Source organism: Hemiscyllium ocellatum, chromosome 14, assembly GCF_020745735.1.
Source record: "Hemiscyllium ocellatum isolate sHemOce1 chromosome 14, sHemOce1.pat.X.cur, whole genome shotgun sequence".
Taxonomy (NCBI): Eukaryota; Metazoa; Chordata; class Chondrichthyes; order Orectolobiformes; family Hemiscylliidae; genus Hemiscyllium; species Hemiscyllium ocellatum.
The window spans coordinates 22,975,841-22,988,615 of record NC_083414.1 but is presented as its reverse complement, the minus strand read 5'-3'; positions in this window follow the sequence as shown (position 1 = coordinate 22,988,615).

Here is a 12,775-nt window from a genome sequence, read left to right as displayed (position 1 = left end):
CACATCTTCAAAAATACCCTCATGAACATTACAACAGAAATTCTGTGCATTGCCATTATAGAATACTCCAGAATTGTGCTTGAGAATATTTGACTTGTTGCACTAGCAGAAACTTGATGGAACTAGGGAATTGTTGACTACCAATCAAAAAAGAAACAAGCCCTGTCCAAATCCTCAAGGTTACATCATTTGCACCCTTGCGTAAGATAGCCTGTACTTGTAAGGATGCATTGTTGATACTTTTTCCCATCAATTAGCACCAAGGTAAGGTTACAACATACTGCTCTGACATTGTCCAACATCATGAGCATAATTTTCCCCTCAGTCATGGTGTGGGCAAAGAGGAGAAAGTTAGAAAAATACAGTAAGAAAAATAATCAGAATCTGACATCAAGAAACCATTTCCCTATTTCCCCATTTAGCTTTAAATAATGGCTTTTGCAATTTGCCTGATTTCTATGCCACAAGCAATTCTCTTTTTCCAAGTAAATAGATGATGCAAATTCCCAAGATGTGAATCCCAAGACAAGGACCTAACAATTCCAACTTGTAACTGGCATGGGTAAATCACCAGTCACGATACCCTGCTCTCAAACCAATTCATAAACCATCTTAGCCATCCAGGCTTTATTCAGGAGCTCTGGGAGGCCTAGACCTTGCACAGTTTTACCAGGTCACTCTGTGTACAGGGACACACCTGTATCTTGCGGATATGAAAAGTAATGGTTCTTGTGCTTACTCACTTGGTGCTTACTTGGATGCTGCCAGTTTCTGTGGTTTTCATTGCTTTTAAGCCCAAGGAAAGAGACAGGCTGATTGTCAAAGAGGGGAACACTGAATACTCAAGGGAGTGGACATGATGTTATATGGTACACTGCTACATGACTGGTTTTGCAGCAAACACATTGTATGTGTTTCAAGCATGTGGCCATGCTTGAAAGTCAAAGGGCAGCAGTCTTCCATGGAGTCAAAGTGGACTGCAGTCAGTCAGGAGGTTGGTCAGCCATTTGGTGCTACCAGATTCATGTCCTTGCAGTTCAAGGATTGGGCCACAATCCGTACTGTAGGTTAAGTGCTACCTGTCTGGAGATCACAGTTGAATCAGTAAAGGTGCAATGGAGATCCCTCTGGGGAGTGAGACATTTGTTCCAGCAACAGGGCAATGGGAGAGAGTGAATACACTGCAAGTGAATGGAAGAGCAGTTCAAAATGATGTTCAAGCAAGAGAGATGGTGAGGTGTCCCCAGTAGGAAACACACACAGCGGGAAGGTTAATAGTTTGGGAAGACAGGTGGGTGAGAGCCATTGAGAGGATATCATGCATGCAATAATCAGAATTGTTGTCTAACAGTCTGGGTGAGAAACATGTGCAATGGCAGAGTTTGAGTCATTCTGACCCTCTGAGGTCACACAGTGCAAAAGAGCATTGACCTGTGACAAAGCACCAACCTGCACCACTATGTATCCAAGCTGGCTGTGAGAGGTGACATGCTCTCCTTTACCACGAGCACCTACAAGTCCCTGTCCAGATAGCAGAGAGCCAATGTTGCATTCTGAGCCATATCCTGAGTGATTATGGTCAGGCACTACAATGTGAGTGACAGTTCTTGGCTTGCAGAGTTTGAAATGGTGGGCAGTTGGGTATTAAATATGGTGCTGATAGGCCTTGATAATGGCAACCAGTTCTACTTCTCTAGTGACAATTCCACAAGATGGATGCCAAAAAATCTGGTTGCATAACTAATGAGGTGAAGAACAGAAAATTGTGAGTAAAGTGTTGTTACAAACCCTGCAGAACCAGGATCAGACTTGAGAAAGACACTTTAACTGAAAATGGAATAATTCAGCTCCCCACAATGAAAATAAAGCATAAAGTTACTAAAATCGTAAGTAACCCAACTGAAATCAGATAACACAATTTATTTAATGTTGGGTTTTGTCAGAATTTACTGATCAGATTTAATGTAGTAATTCAGTGAATAAAAAGGGGAGGAAAAACAAACCACTAAAACCACTTTTGGAAAGTAGTACACAGTACACAAATAACCTCCATTATTATCTGATATATTTAAAATTATGTACTTGGCACATGCAGATACCAAATTCCTGGCATCACAATTGGTTCAAGGGAAAACTATTTTAAAATGCCTCATAACAAGCAGCCACAAACTGATGAGCAGATCTAATTAGCAAAGTTTCTACAATGAGAAATTCAATTCTGAATTAAATTTTGTGTCCTAACTAGGGTACTTTAGCAGATTAATGAATAGACCAACATTTTTTTTGTGATTATTTCCCATTTCTTGATGGAAAATTAGCAACAGGTAAGATCTATAATCTTAGATTTTCAGCAGCTTGCATACCTTTGTATTTCCAATGGAATGTTGGATGTTTATGGTCATAACTGCATTAAAGTCTTTAAATTAATTTTCAACGGCATCAATTAGATGTCCAAGCAATTTTCTATTGGACATTAACACCAAGTCTAACCCTAGCCTAACATATAAAAGGAGAAGCCATGTTGTTGAGCTTTGGGCTGTAGAGTATTTTATATAAAAATCTTAAATGAAGAATATGTTTCAACTTTGGACCTTTTTTTCTTGCTATTGTAACTTGTATGGTAACTAGAACGATAGGTCAGATATATAATTATTTGGAATAATTTCACCTTGCTAAGTCTGAAGCCTCCACATAGGCTAAAAGCATACTAACATTCTTATCTCTGAAATACTACTCAATCCTACTCATTACTGAATGTGTGAACAATCAAAAATAGAAACAATACCAATAACTGAAAATCCTGAAAATCTAATCACAAGAATATCTTTGAAAATCAAATAAAAGAATCATGATTTTTTTTGTCTCCTGCCGTCTTATTAAATTCATTTGTTATTAGATCCCCTACAGTTTGGAAACAGGCCCTTCTGCCCAACAGGTCCACACCAACCCTCCGAAGAGCAACCCACCCAAACCCCTTTTCCCTCTGACTATTGCATCTAATTGACAATTTAAGCATAGGCAATTCACCTAACCTGCAAATCTTTAGACTGCAGGAGGAAACTCACACAGTCACCCAAGGTTGGAATTGAACATGGGACCCTGGTGCTGTGAGGCACCAGTGCTAACCACTGAGCCACTATACAAATACTTATGTCACTGCCAAAAGTATTGGCTTGAAGGTGAAATTAAGGCTATGTAAGGGAGCTGAAACATCTTTTTTCCTTATTTTAAATTTATTCACTTTTGGGATGTGGGTGTCACTGGCTGGCTAGCATTTATTGCCCATCCTTGGTTGCTCTTGAGAAGGTGATGATGAGCTGCCTTCTTGAACCGCTGCAGTCCACCATCTGTAGGTTGACCCTCAATGCCATTAGGGAGGGAATTCCAGGATTTTGACCCAGAGACAGTCAAGGAATGGTGACATATTTCCACGTCAGGATGGTAAGTGGCTTGGAGAGGAACTTGGAGGTGGTGGTGGTGTTCCCGTGTATCTCCTGCCCACTTTCTTCTCAATGGAGTTGGTCATAGATTTAGAAGATGCTGTCTGAGGATCTTTGTAGATAGCACACAATGCTGCTACTGAGCTTCAATGGTGGAGAGAGTGGATGCTTGAAATAGTCATAAACCCAAAGATCACACAGCATCAACTGTGCTCATCAATGCAGTTTTTTTTAAACACTATCATTACAAACAAGTAACCCCACTGACGTTATCAGCAATCTCCATTTTAAGTACCATATTCAGAAATAACTCAAAAACTCAATGAAATAGGCAGTGAAATGTTTATGTTTGTGACTGATTTTATAAGTTGATGGGAAGCTTCCTTAATCAATGATATAAATTAAATGCCTTTTTTTGTTGAAAGATCATTTTCAGAAATCCCTTCGTAAATCTAATTCTGCAATCTACTATAAAAAAGGACCATTTGCAGCAGGCAAGACCCAGCAAGGAGTCAACTACATAAAGTGTTGTGTGACCAATGGCTGTAATTTTGCCAGATAGCTGTCAGAATATTCAATACTGTTGCTCCAGGTCAAACGTACATGATGCTATTCAGAAATAGATGTCTGATAATATTAGTGTCCCAACAAAGACAGCAGCTCAACAACTAAAGCAAATTTGAGTCAGCTGGAATATGAAGAGACGTCAAAACAAACAATTATTGTACCCAATGCTACAAAACATGATTTTATTTGCATGTTATTATTTGTCTCAGTTATAAAAGTTAATTAATCTCCCCTATCACTTGTGCAATCCGGTTGCTTAAGCAGAGTCACAAATTGGCATTCTAAGTATTTAAATCCTTGTATAAAGGCATACTCTCAAATAAACACAATTACTACTAAATTCTATGATTACAAACTTAGTCCAAGAAAGGGGCTCTTATGATCAAATACAGCCTCTTCAGATTCCAGCCTTTGTCCTGATCTAATCGAGCAACAATCACATCCAGTTAAAACACTTGTTCTAATGAGATTTCAATGGATTGCTGCACTCATAAATAGGTTAATGTCATGCTAGATTACATTTGAGTCCAAAAGTGCATGTTATTCTGTTGTTTGAGGTGCTTCCATTCCTAACAAAAAATAATTCCAGTCGAACTCACTGGTCTCAGATTTCAGATATGCAATAAACCTCCTAAAGGGGCAAAGAATTTACAATCCTACTATTGAAGGGGACTTGAAATAGGAAAATTCTTGCTAAATTAATTACAAGTGTTTGCTAGCTCTCAAATGAAGCTGAAAATCTAGATCTTCCAAATACTAAATACTCAAATAACATAACTCTTTTTGTACTTGTTCTTCTCCTGTTGTAATTCAATCTGTTCCTGTTGCAATTGAACATTTTAAAGGGTCATCACTTTTCCAGAACATCTGCAGCATACAAGATGGGTACTGCTCCTCGGATGCTGCATGAACCGCTGTGCTCTTCCAGCACCACTAATCCAGAATACAGTACTGAGAAGTCAACAACTCCCTCAAACAACACCTATTGCTACTAGATATCAGAATTTGGAAGCTTTACGTGCACACATTATAATATGAACTGAATTCATCTCTAAAGTAGGAGAAATACTGAATTATCCGTGCAACATGTAAGGCATATGTGTTTTATTAGGTTCATCTAAAAAGTTTGAATATTCCTTGGAAGTGTCTCTGGTAAATTAACTTTCTGTGTGTCACTAATCGTGGGCACAGTGCCCACAAATTGCAAACAGGACCAGAAACTAATGGATATACAAATAATTATTATTATGGTAAACCTTGGAGAAAATATGGGCATTGTGCACAGTCAAAGAGAAGTGATCCCTACGTTTTCGGTGGAATCAAACTCACGGAATGCCTTTATGTAGATTTCAACAGAAAAGAATTCTTTAATCTTCTCATAATAGAATAACAAAGGTGGCCTTTTCCATTGCCAAAAAGGCAAACGATCCTTTTAAAAGAGTTGGAAATGAGAAATGCCCCTACAAATTCAAGTAAATTTACAATCTCCTGCTGTCTTCTATAAGCATTGTTATTTTATAAACTTAGAATATCAGAGTAGGAGTAGACCATTCTCCCCTCTCAGCTTGCTCCACCATTCAGTATGATTATGGTTGATCCTCCAACTCTGCTTTCTCATGATAGCCTTCGATGCTGTTAGCCATAAGAACTGTATTCACCTTGAAAACATTCAATGTTGTGGTCTCAACCATTTTTTGCGACAGAGAATTCCACAGGTTCACTACTCACTTGATTAAGGCATATCTGATTTTTAAAAAGTCTTTAAAGCAAGTACTGAACACAAATTAAGTGTCCAATCTATTAATTATTTTTGAACAATGAATAAAGTATTTATGTATGATAACACTGCTGGAGTTGAAGTTTCTTTATTTCACTGCTGTACAGATTGATTTAGGCCAGATTTGCCTTGTTATTAGACAGATGTCACAGCGTTGCTGAGATTATTGGCATGCCTTCGCAGTCAGTATTATTGAAAACACAATCCTGAAGTCCAAATTCAATTGGCAACATAGCTATCAGTCCAAGATCCCCATAAACACGGTACATTCACTGTATTTGAACACTTAGCCAGCAAAGAGGAATTAGCACTATTAAAGAAACCTTATTGAACAGATTTATCTGCAAGACAAAGGTGATCTAAATGCAGCATGAATCCCAACAGGAGGTTGTAGTTCAGCAGTCTTCAGAATAGCTACAGCCACAGTTTTTTATGGTCATATAGAACTCATGCCAATCAAGAAGATGGCTCATCACCACATCCTCAACAGCAATTAAGAATGCACAATAAATTCCAGCTTAACCAGCATCATCCACATCCCATGAAAGAATAAAACAAAAAGCAGTAAATTAAGCCTCCGAGTACCGAGCATGCTCAGAGAACCCTCTAATAGTGTGACAATGTAGTCCAAATTCCTGGATAGCAAATATACTTGTCACAAGGAAAATCAGGCCCAGAGCTAGATTGGGTTGGGATATCTGGTTGGACGGGTTGGACCGAAGAGTCTGTTTCCATGCTGTATATCTCTATGTCTCTCTATAACAATGCACAAATTTACATTTAATAACACAGCACTGTTGCTGAAAGTATCAAATTTCATGGCACTTATTTAATATATCCATTTGCCGCTTACTCTTTCTTTGTTAGAGTGAAACAAAACAGCTCCGTGCCACATTGAGCTGTTAAATATTACTGTATTTTAATTCCCAGCATATAGGAATTACTGGAGCATTGATTACATTTGGTAAGTATACATCAGCATTTCTTGAGTCATAACTGGTGGCCCCTGGATCCTGGTGATTTGCAAAGCCATGTATCTGTTCATCATTGCTTTCTGTACTTGTCCCTACTTGCTGAACTGATGGCCTATTCAGCCTGATGGTGAACCCTAATAAATACTTTCTGCAACTGTTTTTCTTTAGATAGTTAACAGCTTTTCAAATGCTAGCATAGTGTGCTTCTAGAAGAGTAAGAACAGCTGCAAGATGTCTCCCAACAGAAACATTTCAAAACCACTGTGAAGCTGCTTGCTATTTTCTAATACTTATTGATCACTTTTAGCTTAAAGACCTTTTTTTAAAAAGCTGCCCTTGATTCAAAATAACCAACTAAATTAATTAATTCCATGACATCATTTTGTTTTCATTGTTAAATGTGCAAGGAATAAACAATAAACTGCACCTTTAATGGAAATGATAATAAATCCAATTGTGCAATTGGGCATTGAGATAGAAAAAAATTTAAGAAAGGTAAGGAGAGGTGACTTTAATCCTTGGTCAAAATATGAGCTATGAACAGTTTTTTAAAAAAAATATGAATATGAAATGGTTAGAGGACTGAATGGAAGGAGTTCCATACAGAAATGGTGGATGGAATAGAACATTCCAGAACAACTGAGCAAGAGGATAATGACATGTACAAAGAATTTAGAGAGAACAGGAATATGAGGGTGTTAAAAGCCTTTGAACAGGCAGTATTTATAGCATTCTTTTTCTAAACCTTTATCCTGGTTACTCACTACTCAATTTCTTCTCATAAGATGCACTCAATATTTACTTTTTTTAAAATAACATTTGGATTTAAGGCGGACTTCTTTTAGACAGGTTTTCTACGATTCATAATGAATAAATACACATGTTTTACTGCATGCTGGGAAAATGCTGCAGATTCTATAGGATGATGAGGAAAATATACAAACCATCTCTCAAAGCAAAGCAGTATATGATATCTTGTAACCTTGACATTTAGTTATTCATTAAAAAATATTGCACCATTGTCCAAATCCATTAATTAGGAGTAAATATATGTTCAGTCATAATTAAACATAGCTATAACTGAGTTGTAAAACAAAAAGCACCTTAACATCCCATCTGGAATATTGCACCTCAGTTTACTGCTCTGCTCTCACATTTGGGACTCGGAGTTGGGGGCTTCGGAGATGATGTGGGATCTTGTCTGTGGAAGTGAGTTTCTAGTCAAGAGTCAGAGGAAAGTAGGTGTCGGATGGCATAGGGTTGGTGCAACAACAGGTTCCTACTTCCACCAATCTTGCCAGAATCAGGGAGCAAGTGGTGAGGGCTGCTCGTCTAGCAGTACCAGCTAGCTAGCTAACCAACCTATACCTGTAAATGTCTTACTCTGCCCTCCCTTTGAGGCCAATACCCAAACAGTGACTGGATGTAGTTTTCATGCTGCTGGCCAGAGAATATACATGGCGTCCTACACCTTTACCCCAACCAGAGGAGCAGGCCACAGCTTAACCTCTTTCACGATTTGGAGATGCCGGTGTTGGACTGAGGTGCACAAAGTTAAAAATCACACAACACCAGGTTATAGTCAGGTGATGAAGGAGCGTCTCTCCAAAAGCTAGTGTGCTTCCAATTAAACCTGTTGGACTATAACCTGGTGCTGTGTGATTTTTAACTCTCTCTTTCACAGTTGTGGCCTGGTAGTTGTGCCACAGTTCTTGTAAACAAATTAGAGACCTTTCGGAAAAAGCCTCAATATGTGATCTTATTGAATGGTGGAGCAGACCTGAGGGGCTCAATGGCCGCCTCCTCCTCCTAATTCAGAACGTTGTAGGTTTGGAAACTTCAGGAACCATCTGTCGTTAATTGGCCAACTCTTGGGAAATTGTACTGGCTTACACATTGCCAGGTTCAGGATGAGAACCAGGAAACAATCTCAAAAGGCATTTCTTTCTAAAAGTGTCAAGAGTCTAACTGTAGAGGTCTTAGAAAAGTTTCAGAAGAATCCTGCCAGATTAACTCTTCGAACTCTGGATTTCACAGTAGGCTTTAGTGCACCGCTCGCTTTACTCAACAGAAACCTGAACTCTAGGGAGAGTAAATTCAAATAGTTAAAGAAATGAAGGGGGTAGATAGTGTATATGTGGACTGTTTATTAAATAAATCATGTTTAAATTACACTTTGAGCTAGGTTAGATCACAGGAGTTTTCATTTCATGTAAGATCACTGTCACTTAAAACAGATTGTTGACTTATTCTGTTGGTGCAGACTCACCACAAACATTCGAAGTTGATGAGTTCTGAAGAGGCTGATTTCTCTGTGGACAAATGGTAGATTGGATATTAGACAATAATGTCGCATGGTTACTCTTATCCTTTAGAATGCCTTTCTGATTGTTTGAGAGGGATAGTTGTGAATACATTTTCTTCTTATGAATTTGCCTAGAGTTTTAATTGCCCATCCCAAAAGACTGCTTAGTTGCTGCTGTGTGGGCAGATGGAACATGGGGACTATACAACAGATCAGTTTAGGCTTCTCTAGGTGCATTTCAGTAAGTTGAAAGAACCATGATTCACTTAGATAATGCCCAAGCACCTAAATCAAAAATGAGTGATGACTGATGTTGAGTCAAACAATTATTACATTTACTCGTGATTCTGATGTGTTTAAAATAGTACGTCTAAACTGTGTTTTGTTACAATAATATCACGAACATGGTAGTTCAAAATCACCGCTACAGTGGCCAGCTTAAATTGCAAGTAGTCTTTGAATGGAGATGTTCCTTCTAACTTCAAATGGCAGGAAATTAATAATGATGTTTCAAGATCAGATTCTGAATATGACTTACAAGCATAATAATACATCAAAGTGACCTGAAAAACAACACAGCCGACAAGTAAACCTATATTCTTGTTTTGTTTAAAGTCATATGCAGTTTAATATTTTCTGATACTGAATTGTTATACTTTTGACTTATAGATAATTAGTGTGGAATATGTTAAATCAGAATCAGATTGACTTAAGTGTTCTTTTTGCAACGATACATTAACTTATGTGGAACATACATTAACTGCTGGGATTCTACGCGTTGACCGCTTTAGATTCAGTGCCACTGCAAGCTGAACTGTTTTTTTTTGCTTCTTTCTGCAAAACTATTAATTGCCCTTAAAAGAGGTAATTGAAAAACAGCCATATAATCCAGCATTGGAGCAGTTTTACATAGGACCAACCAATTGTGGTGATTTCTTTCAATCTTTACCACTATGCTTGAGCATATTTTCATTTCTTAAATTGACCTACTGTGTTCGCCAAATATCTAGACGCTCATCATAAAAAGAAAACAAAAGTCAAACAGAAATCATTCAGAAGAAATCATATAACTACCAACTGTATTCATATTTTGTTAAATGTTGGCATATAAGTGATACATGAGTTTTCGTGCAAGTCTTCACCACAATCTACTGAAGGTAAATGTTTAACATTGCTAAATATTAAATCCTTCTGAAGGTTAATTTATCCAGGAAATGTTCAAGTTTGTTCTTTAATATTTATCACCAAATTTAAGTTGCAGTCCTTAAGTTCAGTTGATAACAAATCACTGTCCCTCCACAATGTTTCCTGCGTAGCCTGTTCAATTTATAGTATGCATTTCAACAGTTGATATGAAATAATCAGAGCAATAATTATATATCACTGATAGAGTCATACAGCTTTACAACACGGAAAGAGGATCTTTGGCCTAACTGTGTGGTCAGCAAGCACCTAGCTTCTCCAGTTCTTTCTCCGTACACTTGACCCATAGCCTTATATGCTATGGCTTATATTGTGTGATCATTTCTGCCTTTACCACTCTTTCAGGTAGGGAGTTCCAGATATGCACCACACTCTTGGTGAAGAAGTGTAACATTAAATCTCCTCTAAACCTCCAGTCCCTTAGCTTAGGTCTATGCCCACTATTTATTGACCTCATGAGGAAGGGGAAAAGTTTCTTCCTACTGCCCTATTTATGCTCCTCAGAATTTTGCACAACTCATCATGTACCCTCAGCCTTCCCTGCTCTAGAGAAAACAACCCAGCTAACTGGTGTCTCTTCATAGCTGCATCAAATTTATTTTTTTTAGTAGCAATGAAATAACAGATTTATACTGCTTGTCAAAGTTGTTTGTTCAACCAAGAGTTTGATTAAAATGATCCTCATCAACCAGTAAGTCATTGTCTGCACAGAAAGTTATTTACAGCTTTACAATTAGGCCTGTTATGTGGCAAAGTGGATACATACTTCATTGTAATTCAGTGTTCAAAATATTTCCTCAAATATAGTCTAGGGCCAGCATAATAACAAATGTTAAAATGTAATAATAGTGTGAAATATTATCAAAACATGAATTAAATAGTTTTTCCCACAAAACGTCTAGGACCTGCTCCAGTCACAACCCCCGAGAGCTGCAGGTTAGCTTGCAGTAGTGCAGGTTAGCTTGAAGTGGTGCTAGCCACTAATGATATTGGACACCTGCTAAAGAGTGCAGACAATGAATAGCACAATTAGCCTTGGCTGGGCACTGAACTCATTGAAATGAGCAGGCAGCATAGCTGGGGCGGTGCCTATGTTATAACTGATCTATTATCCCATGTCAATTCTAGATCAAAATTAAATCCCTTACCTTGTTTTCAGCACCTCTCAAATTTAGTTAGCTATGTTTTTATTGCAATGTTAGGAAAGTTTTCATGGTCATTGTAATTGGGTGTATTTACAGGATTTGGGGTACCGTGCAATTCCAATTTTCTTTGAGTCACTTCCGACAGTAGCTTTCATTTGTCACCACAATACAGCACCATTTCAATAGTTTAAAAATAAGAGAAAAAAATTTTAAAAAGCTTAAAGAGAAGCCCATCTTCATTCAAGCGCAGAGCCGGCTCAGACCACCACATCTAACTGTCATCTAAGAGAAGGATGAGCCATAAAATATTTTTAAAATTAACTTCCTTCTTAGTCAGGAATTTAAGACTATAGAGAGTAGACAGGAAAGTAATGGCCACGATCAGATCAGTCAAATATTCATCAAAAAATGCAGCAGGCTTAGGTGACTGGGGGGCCTCCTCCTACTACAAGTTCTTGTGTTCAAAATAACATTTTCAAACACATGCTAAAAATGGCACCACATGATCCAAATGTGGTATTGGCTATCAACTAAGACATGTTCAACAAGTCTTCATTTTGTACTTTTTGCAGAATTACGTCTCTGAACCCAAAAAGATGAACTTTCTGGTTTGACACACTTAAACTGTGAAATGCCATGATAAAACTTGAAAAAAAATACTCTCCCAAATGTCATTATATTGATCTTATGATCAAAAGGCTTTGTAAAAATTCAAACTTAGACTATTTATTTCATCTTATTTTAATAGAATAAAATGTCACCATAATTACAATTTGAATATCATACTTATTATACAAATATCTGTAATTGAGAAAATGCTTTAACCTCTTATAAAGGATGCAGTTTAGAAATAGATGATATAATCAAGCAGAGTTGGCATGGATTCATGAAGGAGGAACCTTGCCTGACAAACTTATTAGAATCCTTTGAAAAAGTAACAAGCAGGATGATAAAGGGAAACCAGTAGATGCAATATATTTAGATTTCTGCAAGGTATTAAGTAAGGTACCATATGTAAGACTATTCAATAACGTAAGAGCCTAGTGTTGAAGGTAGTATATAGCATGTATAGAAGATTGGACAACTAAAAGGAGACAAAGAGTCAAGATAAAGATGGCAAACTAACTAATAGAGTGGCACAGAGAGTAATCGGATCACAATTATTTTCAATCTGTATGAATCATTTGAGTGATGGAAGTGAATACACAATTGTCAAGTTTATTGTTTATTCAAAAATAGATGCGAAAGCAAGTGATGAGGATAACAAAGAGTCCAGAGGGATATGGACAGGCTAATTCATTGGGCAAAAAACAAAATAGGCAGATGGAACATAATGGGGGAAAATGTGACATTATGCACTTTAA